General features: G+C 41.9%; 1 long non-coding RNA gene across 1 annotated transcript; it reads right to left on the bottom strand.

The window, feature by feature from the left end:
- Positions 1-197: 197 nt before the first annotated feature.
- LOC102312724 lies at positions 198-5,499 on the bottom strand. The gene is made up of 3 exons (XR_317518.2): positions 1,856-5,499; positions 1,360-1,433; positions 198-1,208 (listed from the first exon to the last, which is right to left on the bottom strand). It is a non-coding gene; the product is annotated as an uncharacterized LOC102312724 (long non-coding RNA).
- Between the last annotated feature and the right edge of the window lie 13,407 nt (positions 5,500-18,906).

The following is an 18,906-nucleotide window of genomic DNA, read 5'->3' as shown; positions in this document are numbered from 1 at the left end:
TGTGTGCTGTTGTGAGACAGAGATGAAAATGGATTTAAGTTACTACAACAAACCAAATCCACTACCACCCACATTCCGGATCTGCAACAACTGGCCTTCGCACTTTGATGATCGGAAACTGAGCGAGCCTGATATCTGCCGCACGCTTCTATGCCTCGCGAAGAGCGCCTTACTGGCTCTGCTAAAAATAGGACATCTGGTTGGCATTTATTACTTAATAACCACAGTTACATATGCACCAGCACACATGCAAGGACGAATCAAAACATCCAGGGCGATACTACTAACAGAGTTTACTGTAAAGCCTTCAGTGTGTCCACTGAAATTCAACCTGATAAGATTCTTTTAAGACTTGTCATTTACACATGCGTAAATGACAAATACAATAACGATGCACCAGATATCTAAAAAAACAGTTTTATTGAAGTGTGTGCACGATTTCCCAGCTCCTACCAACCCACACTCACACAAAGAGGAAAAAGAGACAGAGCCCAGTTGGTTTCACTTATTAACCCAAATGAAGTGGGATTGTGTTACCAGAAATGGTAAGAACAGCAGGCTTTGCTTAGAGTTTGGCACATACAGCAAGGACGCTGGAGAAAAATGGCTCGAAACAGACCTTGACTCAGTCAATGAGCTAACCAGAGAGCAGTGTGTCACAACTCATACACTCCATTTCATCAGAATCCATACGGCCGTACAGAGTAATTGACAAAAAAAGTGGCATTCAACTGTGTGTGTTTAGGTTGGTTTGTTTTTACAAGAAAGAGAAGAGATCATACCTGACAGTAACAGGGTGAAAACCAGTTTAAGTCATAATATGTCAGACTTTTGTGTCACTGATTGAACCAGCTGACAAAGCTTAGGGTAGAAGGCTGATAACTGACACTCCAGGTGAGTGTGTTAATGCAGCTGCTCTGTAGATGCAAAAATAAATAAACAAAATGCAGGATTAGACCCTGAAATTGCCACTCTTTCCATGCAGCGAGAAGGCTCTGGGTTCAAATGTCAAATGTCAGCAGGGGTCTTTCTGAGGAGTTTTGTGCTCTCTCACAATCCCATGAGACACTTGTTAGGATACGCCTAAAAACACAATGGTGTAGACTTGAGAATGTGGTTTTCCATCTGTTGTGAAAGACTGATGGCCTGTTCAGGTGGACCTCGCCTCTCTCCCTGTGATAGCTGAGATAGACTTCAGCCATGTGAACCTATGAGCAGAACAAGCTTTCGTTCACAGAAATGATTCACAGATGATCTGAAATTCCCCCGTTTACAATGTCGGAGATTTGATGATCACGTCCGGTGATTGTGTTGTTATCATATGTTAACCTCTGCTTGCAGTCAGAGTAACTAGCATACCTGTTCTTTAACTTCTGCTTTCTTCATCTTCTCCTGTTAGACTCAGGGCAGACTGGACACCATGCAAACTGCTACTGCAAGAAAAACTCAGTTTAGAAGGCAGTTACCATTAGCACATTAGCACATTTCATTAGCACAGGGGTTTACACTGGGTATAAACCTGCACAGGTAACCAGTCTGTCACAGATAATCATTCGTACTCAACTTTAAGCAACACAAATGTTTGTCTGGACTATTTCTGCAGTTACTGACTTAAAGGCACATGAATGCTCTGGAAATGTGGGTTTTATAGCAGGACTGATGATGATTCCATCGTGAAGTCACACTTATTATGTTTCAGCAACCGTAACAATAGAATATCTGATTATACACAGTAATTAAAACGTGATTGAGATATTTTATGTTAGTATACATTTCTAGGTCAGCACGAATAAATCACTCAAACATGAAATGTTTGATGAAACGATGAAACGATGAAATTAAACTAAGAGTTTACCTCCTCAAGCCCTCCACATGTGGAAGGTAAGACCACAGTCCTCGTCACCTGGCTGGCGTAATAAACACGTCCTATAAGCTAAGGCAAAGATAAAAGATGATCATTTTTAAAACGCTACATTATTTTGTAATCTTGACATTTAACAAGGTAATTAAGGTGGATTTACTAGATTTCTACATTTCTTACTTTAGATATTTGTTTATTTTTAGAAGGAAATTTCTTGAATTTAAATGTAATTCAAAGCAATTAGTGTTAAAAATTAATATGAAGGCCTAGATTTGTTTTGAACATCACACCCATCTTCCCAACAAAATGCTGTAACTGCAGCTCACTCGAACATCAGCTAACTTTTTTTGTCCCACGAGACTAATATCAAAGCTAAAGAGTCAAAATTGATCCAGAGACCGACATAAATCCCTTTGAAGGCTCATCAGGATGGACATCAGGCGTAAAAATCAACCACACTGGAAGCAGCTAAAAGTAGCTAGAGCCAAAGAGCAAAAACAGTTATTTGCATCTTGTGTCTTGACTTAAAGCTCGCATTTTAATGTTTTATATTTTATTGGCTTTCAAAATTGCTGTAACAGTTGCATTTCCAAACAGAAATACAAATACATTTTTATCTTTTCTTTGTTTAGGGAAGCTCATTTTGTCCAGAAAATGTTAACATTCTGCTAATGCTTGACGATTGGCTACTTATCATTTACAACATGATACAGTCTCATAATGGCATGTTTTCCAATGGTAATGACACGTTAGAGGTGTAGTCAAACACTACAGAAACTTGTAGACCATCAAGTGGTTCTTAATACAACTGAAACCTAATAATGGGGCTATGTCTGTTGTATTAATCCCTTCTACCAAAAACACAATGAAAACTGCAAATAGAAAAATGTTTTCATTCATTCATTCAATGGAGCCCCAGTTCTTGATCTTATTAAAAGTCCTTCTTATACATTTGCAAATAAAGTTACCAGTATTGACTTTGTTTTGATTCTCCATATGTTTCCTAGCTCCCAATGCACAACATGATCTTATTAGCTAACTCGCCATCCAATAAAGGATAATTCCTGTTTATTTCAAAACAGGCATATTTCCCTTTATTATGGCCGTTTTGGCCTTAAGGATGCAGTTAACGGTGCCACCCGATTTTGTAAGTCACATTTCCAAAGTAGCTAGTTGTTTCTAAATGCTTTATTCATGGATTCCTGAATGGTGTAACCCAGTCCAGGTGTTCCTTTCTGCCGTTTCCTGTAACTTCCACCGAACAGGGAAAGCTGATTAAACTGACTAGCACAGCCAAGTGCACCATAGCGCTTAATGGCTTTTCGATGAGAGAACTGAAACAAATCAGCGGTTGTGGTGGGCGAGAGTTATGGGATTGCTGGAAATGACGCTATAGAAGTCATTGTGTTTGTCTTACACGCACTCTTATGTTCAAGAACAAGCTCTCCGAGGCGTACTTCTGCTCATAATTTTTATTTATGTTTTTCCCTTGAGTGTGCTTTCTACAGTCCTTGCATGCATAATTATACTCCTGCATGACCCTTCATGTCTTTCTTTTTAATGGCTTCTATGCAGATGTGCGTATGTTCCAAGTCAAACGAGGGTTCAGGGGTGGGTGTGGCTGCCCCCACCTTTTCTCTGGGTCACCTGCTTTACTGGGTAACATTCCCTCATATTCCCTCGTTTGGAGACCATTAGAGAGGAAATGGGGCTGCCATCTATCTGACCTTCCTCCCCCCTCTCCTCCCCGATCTTTCCCCAAACTCCCCCCAAGCTTTCAGAATTCCCATCATCGCCCAGCGTCCACCCTCCTTCCCTCTGTGTTTTCACAGTGTTAACAATCAAGCCGTGGCCCTGAGTGTTCCGGGGGCCTAATTGGGTTGACTGTTGGCGTTGATTGTGATGGATGGAGGGGGGCTGGAGCCAGAGCCCAGTGTGGACGCTCCTTTCATCTGCCTGCTCCAGCCTGTTGTGCAAGAAGAGCATGGAGAAGTACTGCTGAGTGCGCAGTAGCGACAGACTATAGGCCTGTGACGTTTGGACTGTGCTGGGGACAAGTATCTATTCTTCAGCTGATCCCCACTCATTGGGCAAAATCATTATAATTTGTCTGAATTTCAAAAGTCAGCAGATACTTTCGGCCAAGTTTTTAACGTAAAAACTTGCACTTCTTCTACATTTTAAGGTGCAGTACCGGTTAAAAAAAAAAGAAAGAAATTATTTTTTCTCTTAAAATTTAAGGTTTCACTTGCTGACAAGTTTAATGCTGCATATGTCCTTTATATCGGCTCTACAATGGTGCCGAGATCAGCAGCACTGGTGCCCTACCAAAGCAAAGCAAGGTCGGTCTAATGCTAAAGCTAGCCATAAGTCAAGATAATATCTTCTATTTGTCTGTTTAATAGGAGGCCACGTGAACACTCGATGCTGGATGAGTGTACGTAAAGGGGGAAACTGTGCAAGTGTATACAGCCTCTCAAGCCAACAGTGGCACCAGTACCAGTACTGGCACCCGCTACAATACGGTACTTTTCATATGAATCCACTTGTTCAGCTCCATATCCTGAGAATATTCCAAACACTCAATGCTAAACTGAAGTTTGGAACTCTAAGTTCGCTCGTCATATGGTTGACTGACTAAAGGAAAAACCAACATTGTAGTTTTTTCACGCCCGTGGAGCTCTGCTAGCGAGATGACAACCATTCTTCCAAAATACATGATTAGAGCTCTTTCCTACTGCTCTTTTTAGGGCCATTTCCACTCCTGTTAACATCTGGCCTTGTAATCCTCCCTCCAGACTCCAGTCTTGTGACAGAGCTTGTCAGAGGCTTTGAATCATCATATGTTAATCATGCCCGCATCCCTTGACTGTCGATACACTACCTGTATTGTACTGTACTGTCAGTTTGCGTCAGACCCAAGTACACGTTGGCTTCTTAACCTCCTCATCTCTGCTCAGTAACTCTGGCGCATCTTTTTGGCAGCACATCCAGAAAATTTCATTTTAAGTCCATCTTATTATTCGTCAGGGTGCGTCATCGCCGACGGCATCACAGATACACTGCTGAAAACAGACCCACTGATTTGATCTGACCTTGCGCTTCTAGATCAAGAGATGAAAGGGGCCCAGCATACTGCCATCTTTATTATATGTATATGTTTTTGTTTTGTCGAGGCTGTGGTTAGGTAATGAAGACTTTTGAAATGAGGCCAGCATTACCTGTGTTTGTACAGCACTTAGAGCCATTGGTGGCTTACAGACCATTTGCTTATCTTTGAGGTGAGTAATGGGAGTTTGTATGTGTCTGTGGTTAAAGCCTGGTTCTGGCTGAAGTCATCAATCAACACTACCATGGGGCTGATTGACTCACGTGACCTCTGGGGGTGGTTGGGTGGGTGGGTAGACTTATTAAGAGAAAGAGAGTGCATGTTAGAGAGAGAGAGAGGGAGAGAGGTGTGTTTTTAGATTGAGCCTGTGTACGGATCTGGGTTAAAGAGGCTACGTCAGAGTCATTCTCATTTGTTTAGTCAAAGTTGTGGTCAAACTCTCTGCTATGTGATCAGATCAGCCATGGTTTGCATAATGCAACTGCTGACAACAGCAACATTGTGCAGTGTGTTTACAAGAACATGTAAACAGAGCAGACAGAAGGGCCTCTACGTACACCTGGATCTGGTGATCCTGCTTGCTACATTTTCCACATGCTTTCAATAGGCCTGCAGCTTCTCATCTGTCTGTCTTTAACGTGGAAGCACAAGGCTGGAGTCTGCCGAGCAGATTTTTATACGTTTTTCCATACTGATGTAGAAATTGTGGTCTTTCATCTTCCATCTTAAAATATCCCCTCCAGACATGAAGATGTGACGGTGGTTAAAAATATTCTGCTTTGAATAATAATTTGTATCTGACAAAGATTAAAAGGTTCAATTACCTGGTTAGAAATAACCTAGCTTTCCCATGCCACTGACGGTCCATTCTCTGTGTCTGAAGTTTGCGTCTCACTCCCTGTAAATTGCTTGTTAGACCAGGGTTTACTTAGAAATGACTTGTGATGTCCTAAATCATGCCAAACAAAACTTTTAGGAAGCAGCGTTTTGACACTGGGAAGAATAAGGCTAAGTATATGGAGCACAAATAATGGCTGAGTTTCCGGTTCCATGCATCCGCCATGCTACATGAACCTCTCGTCTTTTAAATGTACTTTATTTCTTTGTCTATTATTTACTGAATACACATGGTCCACACCTAAACTATCCAGTTGTTAGTGTAGTGTTAGTGTTAGTGTACATTTTTTCATCACTATGCATGGTTAGTGTGTCTTTAATGTGACACCAGAGACTTTAATCCATAAAAAAATAACTATTTCAAACATTCTCTTGGCTGAAATTCTGTCTGATTTTGCTGTTTAGTTTAATTCAGTTCAGCTTAACTTATATAGCACAATAACAGTCAGCTCAACAATCAGACAACCCTATGACCAAACACTTGGTGACAGCGGGAACGAAGAACTCCCTTTTAACAAGACTACCCTCCAGCAGAACCGGGCTCAGGGAGGGGCAGCCATCTGTCTGTTTGTGATGTCTTCTTCCTGCTACATGGTAGCATTTGTTTCAGCTAATTAGCAACCCTCAACATGTACAGATGAATTCCCTTTGCTAATGTGTTTATAATAACCTAATAATAATGCTTGCCCAACTTCTCTACGCCTTTAAATCAAACATATTTAAGTCTGAACATAGTCTATCACCTTTAAATGCCAACTAACTGGACAAGTTTGTGCTAGTGTCTAACATTTACCTTTGCTAAATTGTTGCTATAAAATTGATCGCATTAAATATTCGCCTGCTAAATATTTGATATATTAATAATGTAAATGTGTTAACAATACAGCCTTGCAGTCCTACTTGCTTGGCTGTAGAGTATTTGCAGGAATTCTGACAAAAGAATTATAAAGTGTTTGCACTGGTGGGGCTATGTTGTTTCTGTTGCTAGTTACATAATCAAATCCAAGCAACTTGGTGTAACAAATTAATGCATTTGAAAGCCAAAAAAAATACACCAAAATACCTATTTTGCTTTTTTTAAGTATTATTCATACCTGAATTGCATCATAGTTTATACAGCAGCAATAAACATTCCCCACAGTCATGTCTAATGTTTTAAGTAACAAATCAAAAACACATGCTCTGTATTTAAGTTTCATTTAGATTACATAAAAAAGTATCCTTCCAAGTCATCTTTGATTCATGAGCTTTTTTCTCTAGATGGGTTATGTAATGAAATATACACTAACGGTTTTTACTCCCATGACTGGAGCTGGCTGTGTTCTGTAAAATGACCTGCACTCATAACAATGGGTTAGACACTGGATGACACTGCACAGGTGAGTATTACCAGTTATTGTCTCTTTTTGCTACATGATAAATGTGGTGTCTAAGCTGTGTCATTACCACAAGGACAAAGTGGTATTCATTTTTTCTTGATTATTTGAAATGTTAACACAAGTTCTCTGAAGTTATAGAGTAGCATCATTATAATACACTAAAAGGTGACCTATACAAAAAATGGTGATAAATGGAAAATGAACACCTTGGTTGTTTAGTTTATTCTGTTGCTTTACCACATCAAGACCACTGGCTATCTCTGGCTCTCTTCCACAGCATGTCTTTATCCTGTCTTCCTTCTCTCACCCCAACCGGTCGCGACAGATGGCTCCGCCCCTCACTGAGCCTGGTTCTGCCAGAGGTTTCTTCCTGTTCAAAGGGAGTTTTTCCTTCCCACTGTCACCAAAGTGCTTGCTCATAGGGGGTCATATTATTGTAGGGTCTACCTTACAATATGAAGTGCCTGTTGTTGTGATTTGGTGCTGTATAAATAAAACTGAATAGAATTTAAATGGAATTGGTTACAGCGATGGGAAAAATTAACCTCAAACCAGTCTGGTCAGCCCTGGAAGCTTTTTTGTTGTTTTTATGACAGTCATATGCAAAAGAAAGCTTTAACAGGCAGTCATGTGAAAACTCTTTTCCATAAAAATTAATAGGGTAAGTAGCAGCCTGGTGCTGTGAATCACTTGCACTTGATTAACTGATTATCAGTAAGTGTGAGCACCTCTACAATGTTCAGAGAATCTGCAAAAAACCCAAGAGCTCAAATGTCAAAGTTCATGACAGTATGTCTGAACAAGCCACAACATTTTTGGAACAGTGTCTTTTGGATAATGCACAGCTCCACATTTGGCAAAAAACCAAACACAGCACACCAGCACAAACACCTCATACCAACTGCCAAGCACGGTGGTGGAGGGGTAATGATTTGGGCTTGTTCTGTAGTCACAGGGCCTGGGCACGCACCTGGCAATCAATAAATCAGCTGTGGAGGAGTTTCGCTTTATATGAGAGTAATCTAGGCCATCCGTCTGAGAACTAAAGCTTGGTTCAATTTGGGTATTGCAACAGGACAATGATGCCAGGCACCACAGCAAATCTACAAAAGACTAACTGAAAAAGAAAAGAGTCAATGTGTCACAAGGCCAGACCTGGACTAAAATCCTCCATAACGATGAGAGAGACTGATAAAGTCTCAGAAAATGAATATTTCAAGTTATTGCTGTTAAAGGTGATTCTACAAGCTACAAAATCATGGGGTAACTGTTTTCACAAGACGGCACAGAATTCTGTGAAAACTCTGATTCACATGAACTTAATTCCACACCAAAGAGCCCCCAATATTGTCATCCTGACTCCGGCCATGGTAAAGGTTGCTGAACCACCTTTAACTGTCCATTTCAGAGCTGAAAACCAAGTAATAGATATATAGTAATTAATACCATGATATAGTAATAGACCAATAACTGTAGAAAAAATATTTACTTCCTGTTTGAACGCTGGCAGTGGACCTGTCGCTGTTGAGGTCACAAAATATGGAGTTGCATTTGTGGAATGGGCACGATTAAAAGTTTAGACAGTAAACAAAATCTAGACTCCCATATTAGTCAGATGTTTTGTTCACCCATACAGATGTCCAATCAGCATCTCACAAAGGGAGGAGGTCGTAAGGTGACATAGATACATCTTGTTACCTTACTTCCTTTTTCATTCTCATTATAACTAATAAGCCCAGTTGAAATGTGTCTAACCTTTATCCAGGACACTGGAGTTTAAACATTTTATGCGGCCAATTATGATTTTCAGTTTATCTTGCTATTTGGTTAGGTTTGGCACAATAAATACTTGGTTGGGAAAGAAAATAATGATCTTGGTTAAAACACACCCTTTTCTAGCATACCGGTATGCTCCATTATTTTTTAGGTGACCAGGGTGACAAACTCTAAAGTATCAACGTAATAACTGCTTGCAAAAATAACCCGTGGGCTGAGACAGGGTCTCCAGAAAATCAACTCGTAAAAGAAAATTATTCATCTGGCAGCAGAAACCATAGTTCCACCAAAACCATGCGCAACGATGTAAAGTCCAGTCTCAGTTGCAGTGTTTTTATACTACACTGTAATACGACACACAAGTGTTGATGTTTCTGTGTGACATGTTGCTGAAACTGGATCTGGCTAATTTAAATTAAGATTAAACTCTACAACAGCTTTTTGTTGCAGCTTGGAATATACAGCTCCACGTCTAGCAGCATGCCTTTGCATCTGTTTCATAGGAGTATGAAAACATTTGACAGTTCCCTTAACTCTGCTTCCTTCCCCAGGCGTGCCAAGCTCCTCTGCTGTCTTTTGTGCTGTATCAGAGCCATGTAAACTCTGGGATCTGCATGAAAATAAACAGCCAGCCAGGGAAGCAGACACGCTGACGTCAAGGAAGAGGACAGAATCTGATCAAAAACACATCGAGGCGAGGGTGTCCGTGACAGTCAGTCAGGATTTTATTGATGGAAACCCATGGTTAAAGATTAAAGATTATCTCGTTGCAGATTAGATTTGTAGCCAGTGCTGATGTCCTGAGCTAGGCACTTATTCCTGCAGCGCTTCCTGTGAAGCAGCAGGCCTGTGCGGGGTGTTTCCCAGGTGTGAGCATGTGTGTTTGAATGTAACCCGAGGGGAGCAGCCCTGCTGACGTCAGGGAAGAGAAGAGGATCTAATCAGAAGCACACAACAGCTGAAGAGGATAAAGACCTGGAACGGGAGCTGATTTATATTCTGATTTGGAAATCATATCTGAGGGTGAAAAGTTCCAGGTTAAATCTGGGCCGAGGTGAAGAGAGAAGCAAAGTAAATTTTGACGCTTGATCGGAGGCGGGATAAAAACACTGTGCACTATTATGTGCGTGCTTGTGTGTGAGTGTGTGTGTGCGTGATACTATCCAGACGCCTGAATACTCAACACTCAGCCTATGGTGTTGATAGGGGAGGGGCGGGGCCTGCAGGTTGGAGTGACAGGTCAGCCACTTGCAGGGATCTGAGAGCAGGCCAGTGGTTATCTCACTGACCTGCTGACAGCGACGCACAGACCAAAACACACATACACATACCACGCGTATTCCCTGCTGCAAAGTTTATCTTTCAGAAAGCTCCTTGATGAGCCAAAACATCAGGGCTCACTAATGTGCTGTTTGTCTTAAGTGCATGACCAAAACAGCTTAGCTTGGAGTACTGGAGCTTGAGCTGTCCTATGGCATGCGGCATCTAGATCTTTTTTGTTTTTTAATCATTCTTCGAAGACTTGGCAGTCAGGGGAAAAGAAAATAATCTTACACGCATCAAGCACTAACTCCAAAAAAGTGCGAGACTGGAACGACTTGGTAAAACTAAAAATTGACTGAATTTAACACTTCATAACGTCTCATTACATTTAGAACTTTTAAACATAGCCTGGTGTAAAGACTGAGCATTGAGTATACAGAGACAGGTTATGCATACTGCACCCACGGCGAGGCCTTTTGGTTTTCATTTTAAACCCAGGTTCCTCCGTAGGAAACACAGGCAGGGAGGCTGAGTTCTCAAAAGGTCCCCGTTCATGCTTAAGTCCCACAATGAAACATGAAAAGATTGACAAGTGAAAAACTGACCGCAGTCAATCCAAACACCCCCCCCCCCCGCCGTCCCTTCCCAAAAAGCACACATATTCAAACATCAGACAACACCTTGTACTGGCTGAACTCTCTCCCTTTACCCTGTGGTTTACCCTTTGACCCAGTCCAAACCTTCCCCTACAGCAAACACTCCCACTGCTCACCCCTGACCCCCCCACGCACACTCAGCAGCCTGCAAAACACGAGCTGGGAATTCCAGCGTTGCAACCCTGATGTGCTGCTCCTCTGGAGGTTTTCTTATCATTTTGACCATTTCAATAATAAACAACAACAACAACAAAAAACATAGAGAAGCACCCAAATAATGATACTATAGGGCTTTGAAGCGTGATGTCACGGGGGTGGGCGTGGAAAGGATTTTGGCCTGATGCGCCATTTTCCGGGTCCAAACAAAGCGCAAGCAAAAAAGGAGCGAAGGCACACACAACAGCCATCGTTCGTACTTGCTGTGTGGTCGGCTGCAATGTTCGATCGCACGACCGGCACAGGAATAAGCTTAAAAAGGGTTTGTCTTTTTATTCTTTCCCAACCTGGAAGCAACATGAGGGAGCTCATATGGCGGACCTTACCAAACGAAGGCGTCTAGCCTGGATAGCAGCCGTGAGACGAGCTGATATCCAGTTCGCTTCCATCTCCAGATATCACTTAACTTACCGGACATTTTCATTCCGGTAAGTTCTATATATGTTCATATCACTCTTTATAGCTTAATAATATTATCGTTGGTGGTCTCGGAGGTTATAGAAATTGCGAACCAACATCGAATGGAGTGACTTTGCAGACATACGTGCTATGTAACGATATACTAATTCTTTCGCACAACTGTAGGGAAGCCTGCCTATGAAATGGATGTAATATCTTGCCCGATTATCAATGTGGTAGTTTGCATCAACTTTACAATTATGGACACATAATATGACAACGAGATTTTAGCAGTTCATTGATAAATGTATAACATTAATTGTGGTAGGGGGTGAACCATGGCTGTTACACTCGATGCACTGCAGCTGACTTACCTTGGTTTGAATGACGACGTACTCACAGGTTGAAAATAGCCAAATCTTGCACCCAGTCGTTAGTAAATTGGATGTGCGCCTCCAGCGACTTGTAATTACGAAACTGGTTCGCAGTGTAAGCGTTTACTCCACAAACAAGATACGTAAAGATATCGGGGTAGGACAGTGGCGGTAAGTCGTCTGGGTCTTTACTCCACTGCCGTATTTCATATGGGTCCACATTTGCGATCCACTCTATTTTTTTCAAGTACCACTGCTTCGCCTCTGGACGCAATCGGTCTCTATACCGTCCGTTTTCTTTTGAGCTGCTTTTAAACATGTTTCTTGTGGTCGTCGTTCCAACACAGTGTGTTTGTTTTGATTTGTGGACCCGGAAAATGGCGTCGCGCTCCTACAAAACATTGCGGAGTGACATCAACTCCAAAGCCCTATAGTAATTCCAGGCATTTGGATGGCTGAATGTTATTCAAGCTGGTTGCAAATATGTGTTCTACATCACTGACATCATTCAGCTATCTTACAAAATGATAAAACATATGACAGCATGGTGGCGTGCTGTTGCGTCACAGCAAGAAGGTCCAGAGTTCAACTCCACACAAAGAACCTACGCAAAAGTTTGCGTAGGTCCTCACACAGTCCAAAGGCATGCAGTTAGTGGGGTTAGATTAACTGGTGATTCTAAATTGTCATTATGTGTTAATAGTTGTCTGACTCTCAGCGTTACCCCTGCGACAGACTGGCTGGGTCTGTCCAGGGTGTGTCTGGCCTCTTGGCCCACTGTAGCTGGGACAGGCTCCAACCCCCACCACCTGCCTCTGCAACCCTGATAAGGATAACTGGAAGAGCACTGATGGATGGATGGACAAAACATATCTCAGGAAACGAAGGTAAGGGCTAAATGTAGTTCTTGCACTCATCACTTGTGAAAAAGGTTAAATCCAGTACTCAACACACAGATCAGACTTTGCAACACGGGATAAATGACTACAGCCAACAATTTTGTATAAAAAGTCAAGTAAAAATTTGTTTCATCCTGTGTTGCAAACACCTGTAAGCTGAGATTCTCCTGTAGTCCGTGGAATGACAACAAATGCTGACAATCAGAAATGGAGGACATGCTGTCTTTTGCTATTTTAAGGGCTGCCAGAATTGTGTATTTCTATGGTTTTGTAGAGACAGAACTGCCAGTTCCACTAACAGACATTCGATCCTGGCTACAAAAGCAAGTCAGCTTAGAGTAGAGTTAAAGTTAGGAGTGTTGATACTTTGACAGCTGTGCAAGGAGGTGTAGACATTGCCTGTGTGCTTTGTCTAACCACTAACTGCAGCTTTCTATTTGTGATATTAATGTCGCCCAGAGGATTTTTATTGGTGTAAACATTTAAAATTCTACTGTTTTATTACTATGTTACTTAGCATTAATTAGCAGATATGTCTGTGTATGCGTTGTGCCCATATATTTTATAAATGCAGACTAAGCTTGCTAGCATTAGCCGACAACTTGTAGCACTTTACCTTCTAGTCTAAATTTGGTTGCTTTGGGCTTCTTTAGCAGTTTGTACACCTTTTTAATGGTGCATTTAACAGAGAGACAAGTACTGCAGAATGCAAACTGTAAAGGCATTATTTATACAAATTTTCATACAACTTAGCTTTAGATGACTCTGACACTGATGCAGGGGACAACCAATCTCTGCATTCTGTCTATACACTACGTGTGTGCCACACACAGAAGCAACCACCCACACATGCCCACGTACACATCCATTGTTGACCTGAGCCACATGACAGCAAGAGCATTACACACGGCGCACCACATCCCTATCATAAAGTGTCCTCAAGACACCCAAGATGCTTCTAGCCTGTCATTGGCTCTTACAGCTGACCGCTTTTCAACAGCAGTGACACAACACCTCTCTAATTAGCCTCTTTTCAAAGTTACTAATCTGAGTAAAGACAACTCTCAGTGACACACACAAACAATAGCCCCCTACTCTCACCCTCTGTCCCAGGGTTGCCTGTTTGGAGCGGCGCTGCAGGATCCCACACACGCGTGTAAACCGGAGAGTGTGTATTTTTATGTATTTTTATCTGTGTGGCGTTCAAGCGTGAAGACAGTGACCATGAAGGAAGATCGACTAAATGAGAGTGAGGGAAGACATTTCTAAAGATTTGGTAGTAATAGCAAAAGTGTTTCTGATATTTTGTGTTTGTCACAGCAGATGTCCCTGTTGTTTGTTTGTGTGTGTTTCTGAGTCTGTCTGTCACTCAGTAGTTTTGGTTGGCTTTGCTCGGGAAGGCCTGTGATCACACAACCTTAAGGACTGTGATTAGGAGGACCACTTAGAGTACGCGCACACAGCAAACGGCAAATCCCACAGTGCACTCATGCATGTGTACCAAAATACTGAAACCACTTACCAGCAGTAGCTTTGCTCACAGGCACACGGTCGCACAAACAGAAGCAAACCACTACGCACACACTTGTTCCTTCGCTTGGACTGTGAAATGACACGCACGTCTCTGGATGCTCTCTAATTTCCTGCGGCCGAGCTCTGAGCTTGTGAGGTAACTCATGATGAGTGATGGTTCATCACGCTTGGTGGAGATTATACAGGGAACTTCATCCCAGAACACTCATTCCTGAGCAGATGTGTCATACGCACAAGGTCAGGAGAGTTGAACTCAAAATGGGAATGTGTGGCACATTTGCAAAACACACTGTAATCTTGTAACATAATGTCTTCATTACTCAGGTTTATTTACATGCTGTGTACAAGCTGTATTGAGCTGTTTTTACTGCGTCCAAGTCAAGTCAAAACAAGCCTGAGCCAAATCTCTGGACGATTTACAGTTCAAATCAAGTGTTAAGTGTTGTCATAGTTTTGAGATGATTAAGTCCAATTCGTGTCTTAAGGTAAGTCCAAGTCACGCCTCATATCTGATCAAAGCAAATCAAAGTCAAGGAACAGTGAAACAATCAGGACGAATGGAAGTCAAGTCTCAGCAGAATAACAAGCCCGAGCCTAATGTTACATCTTAAAGCTAGTCTACCTCAAGTCTCAAGGCCTTCAGGACAGAATTCAAAGCCAGGATAAGTGTGGGTCACTCAGAGTAAGTCTAATTAATTTTCTCACGACAATTCCAAGTCAAAATGTAATTGAAGGATTTCTAAGTTGAGTCTCAAGATAATTGAAACTTGAGGATGTTCGAATAGGTCTTCCATCATCTCATCCAATGAGATTTCTCACAGTTTTAAACAAAGTGATCCAGATCAGTCCTTTGCCCATTTTGTGAAATTTTATGTTAAATGTGAGTAGATGAACTGCATGAAAATAGTAACCAGGTAGACTTGATACAATTAAATCAAGTCTCAGTTTGACTAATATAATTTCTATCAAGTGGTTTGATAAAGAGTTTTGTCACATGGATGCCACATGATGTTTGGTCCAGAGACAAGAGAACATTGCCCACCTAATTAGGTTTTTCTTCGGTGCTGAATGACAAAAAATAAGTCTGGGGATGAAGAGGAAATTTGTTGAAATTATTAGTGTTTCAGACACTTTAGCATGGAGTCTCGGGGTGTTTCCACACCTGCTGTTTTAGTCTGTTCAAATCCAACTGTGGTTCTGGTTCGTTTTGGATGTGGACCAGCTGTCTGAGAACCCTTTGGAGGGGGTGATCTTGAGCTGACTCAACTACGACGTTTATGTTGCTTGTTATGTTGTTCTGTTAAGTTTTAGCTAAAAACTTACCGTAGCCGTGGGTGGTTGCATTAGTCGTGGCAGTCATGGCTGCTCCTCCCTGAGCCTGGTTCTGCTGGAGGTTTCTTTCTGTTAAAGGACAGATTTTCCTTCCCACTGTCGCAAAGAACTTGTTCATATGGAGTGGTCTAATTTTCAGGGTTTTCTCTGTATTATTATAGGGTCTTTACCTTACAAGACAAATCCTTAAGGTGACTGATGTTGTTATTTGACTTTATATAAATAAAACTGAATTAAATGTCATTGAATTCTGGGATCTAGGACAGTAAAGAACACACCACATTCCTCCTGTATTCACTCTTATTGCTTCTGCCCCAAACACATCTGGTGAACAAGCAGACTGTACATTCTCACGTAGTTTATAAAGACACATTTTGATTTTCTTGGAGTCTACTTTGATTTTTCTCTGTTTTCTCTGGTTTTTCTCTGTCTCAAAAAGGTGCAAGTTCACAAATTAACTAACAGATTCGCACCAGAAAAAATTAATTCTAGGCGTAAAAACGCTCTTACATTCATGCACTTGAAAAGGAGTTTGTCGTTGTGTCACATTGTGTCAGAATCCCTCTGTGACCTGCAAGAGAACAAACACACAAATAGATGAATGAAATTCGGAACTATAGTTGCACACTCACTGCATGCAGAAGTACACGCATTTTTTTTTTTTTTTAAAAAAGCATAAAAAGTACCTAATTGCCCATTGTTTTGTAAGTGATTACAATTGCTAGTTTTGTTGTAATTCGGACTTATGTACTCTTTTGCTCCATGGTCCTGAACATTCCCCACAGCTTGGAAGAACTCCCGCATAGTTTGTGGCTGAGTCACACTCATAGTAGGTTTGCAAAGCTATCTATTTTGAGTGAGCCCATATCAAATGTGGCATCTCCTAGTTCAAAATTTCGGACTATGAATTATTATGAAACCCGTCAGTGACAAATGTCTCCTCTGGGTGCTTCCAGCAGAAAAAGTCTTGTAACAAAATCAGATAGTAAAGCACGGTGTGCAGCTTTATGATGCAAACTGGGTTTGATATTTACATTTACAAGTCTTACAATCCAAGCCAGCTCTGCAAAGGTCTGCAGGGCGCCAAAATGGCCGACCTCCTGTTCCCAGGAACTCTAACTACAGGCTTTAGCAGAAAATGACCACTTTAAGCCTGCCTAGACCGCCCTGCATGGCGACAAGCACGGTGATTGGCGGGCTGGTGACAGATGCATGCCATGATTGGTGGGGGCCGTAATTTAGGCTGTAATTTGCAAAGTGGAAATGTAGGTGACTGAATATTTTGTCTGTGTGTGTGTGTTTGTGTGAGTGTGTGTGTGTGTGTATGACAGAGAGAGAGAGAGAGAGAGAGAAGAAACATTTCTGGCAGACATGCTCAAATTGCAGCAAAGGTCTTAGTTACAGTTTTGCCTCTTCCTGTTTTTTACCACTCCCCCATCATGTGCTTTTTCCTCTATTGCCACACTGGAAGAAAGACACTAAGTAATGATTTCATTTCCTCTTTCATTCCTTTCAGCTTCCTGTGGTCAGGGAGTTGAAAATGTCTTCCCACATGATCTGCTGATGGCATGACTGTTTCAGTTCACAGGTCAAAAGAAAACATTCATTCATGTGTCATCACACCAAGACGTGTGATAGCATAATATGTCATTGCCAGTTTAGGTTATGTATAGCTGTGTGTAGATCTAATTGTGTAGTTGAATTTGTGTGAGTGAGTGCCAGAGGTGAAATGGCACCAAAGAGGGTTTTTCTCTCAGAGGAAACAGTGGTTAGCAAAGAGGAAGTGTCTCCTCTTTGCCAGGAGATAGCTGCCCAGCTGCAGTGCTGAAAGATGGGTGACTGAAAACACACACACACGCACGCATTCCCATGCACACACACAAATCTCCCCACCTGTTACTCAGTTACGATCGATAGTTCCTTTGATGCTTGGATGTGTGGGGATGATGGTAGGGGGCTTGGGGTTGGGTACAGGGCTACACGGCCCATGGGATCCATGGGTGTCAGGGGCACTTTGATCCTTGTTACAGCCTTACATGCAGAGCACTGTTCTCTAGAGGGGGTACCGCATCCCCTCCGTCACCCCTCCTTACAGCACCTTTCCTCTAGACTGTTCCCCCTTACCCCTCGCCTCTGCCCCAGCTCATGTGCTGATCCCTGGGGACAGGTGAACCAGCTACAGAGCACGGGGAAACACTCATGGTGGAATAGCACTGAACAGTTAAATGGCATTTAATGCTGCAGACTCAAACACTGACACTTATTTATAGTCCTTTAAACAAAGTCCAAACTCACCACTGACTTGCTCATTTTTAATTTTTTTGCTAATGTCACCGTGACCCCAGCACACATGCACACACGTGAAAATCTCCTCTGCTGTATCCTGTTACCGAGATATTTTCATGTGTGCGCAAAGACGTACGAGCACCCACGTACATTTTACATACACATGTAAAGGTAATTCAGTAACATCAGCCTTAGCATAACCAGATTTATGACTTGTGTGGTTCATACAGAGTTGAAATGTATTCAGTTTGAAACTAAAGAGCCCTGACACCCTAACCACAGCGCAGAAGAAAAGAAACTGACACAAAGGAGTGTAAGAAAAAAGTGAGAGATGGAGGGTAAGACAAAAAAAAAGAGCAGGGTTGTGGGCTTGTGGTTTCAACGACAGTCAAGGCCAATGTTTCACAAGATAAAGAGGAAGAAGAGGGGGCATAGAGAGAGACACACACACACAGAGTGAGAAGGGAAGGGAGAAAGAGAAACACAGTCCAGCACGAAGAGGACAGCAGGCCGAACAGTGCATCCATTGTCCATGTGGCCTGGTTAACATTTTAATGAAGGAGCCACATCCACAGTCCTGCCACAAACTGCACACTGACTCACACAATGATTAACACTCTGCTAATACACTGAGACAATACCGCGGCTTACTGCAGGCTCATTGACATGAGCACATATGGACATACCGTACTGTGGACCCTGCCAATCAAATGCACACAGAGGGACACTCATTCACAGAAACTCACACATACAAACATGTGCAAGGGTTCATTTGCATGACTAGACGATATGTTTTCCTAGTTCTGGTCATCACGTAAACTCTTCTTTTTATTTGGCTTCATAAGTAACTCATCATACACAATGTAGATGCCATTTATGATGCTTTGATTTCTGGCTAGCCACATATATTGTGTATGAGTCTTTGT

This window comes from Haplochromis burtoni, unplaced genomic scaffold, assembly GCF_018398535.1.
Source record: "Haplochromis burtoni strain Fernald_Lab_line unplaced genomic scaffold, NCSU_Asbu1 Contig_643, whole genome shotgun sequence".
Classification (NCBI taxonomy): domain Eukaryota; kingdom Metazoa; phylum Chordata; class Actinopteri; order Cichliformes; family Cichlidae; genus Haplochromis; species Haplochromis burtoni.
This window is presented reverse-complemented; position numbering and strand designations above follow the sequence as displayed.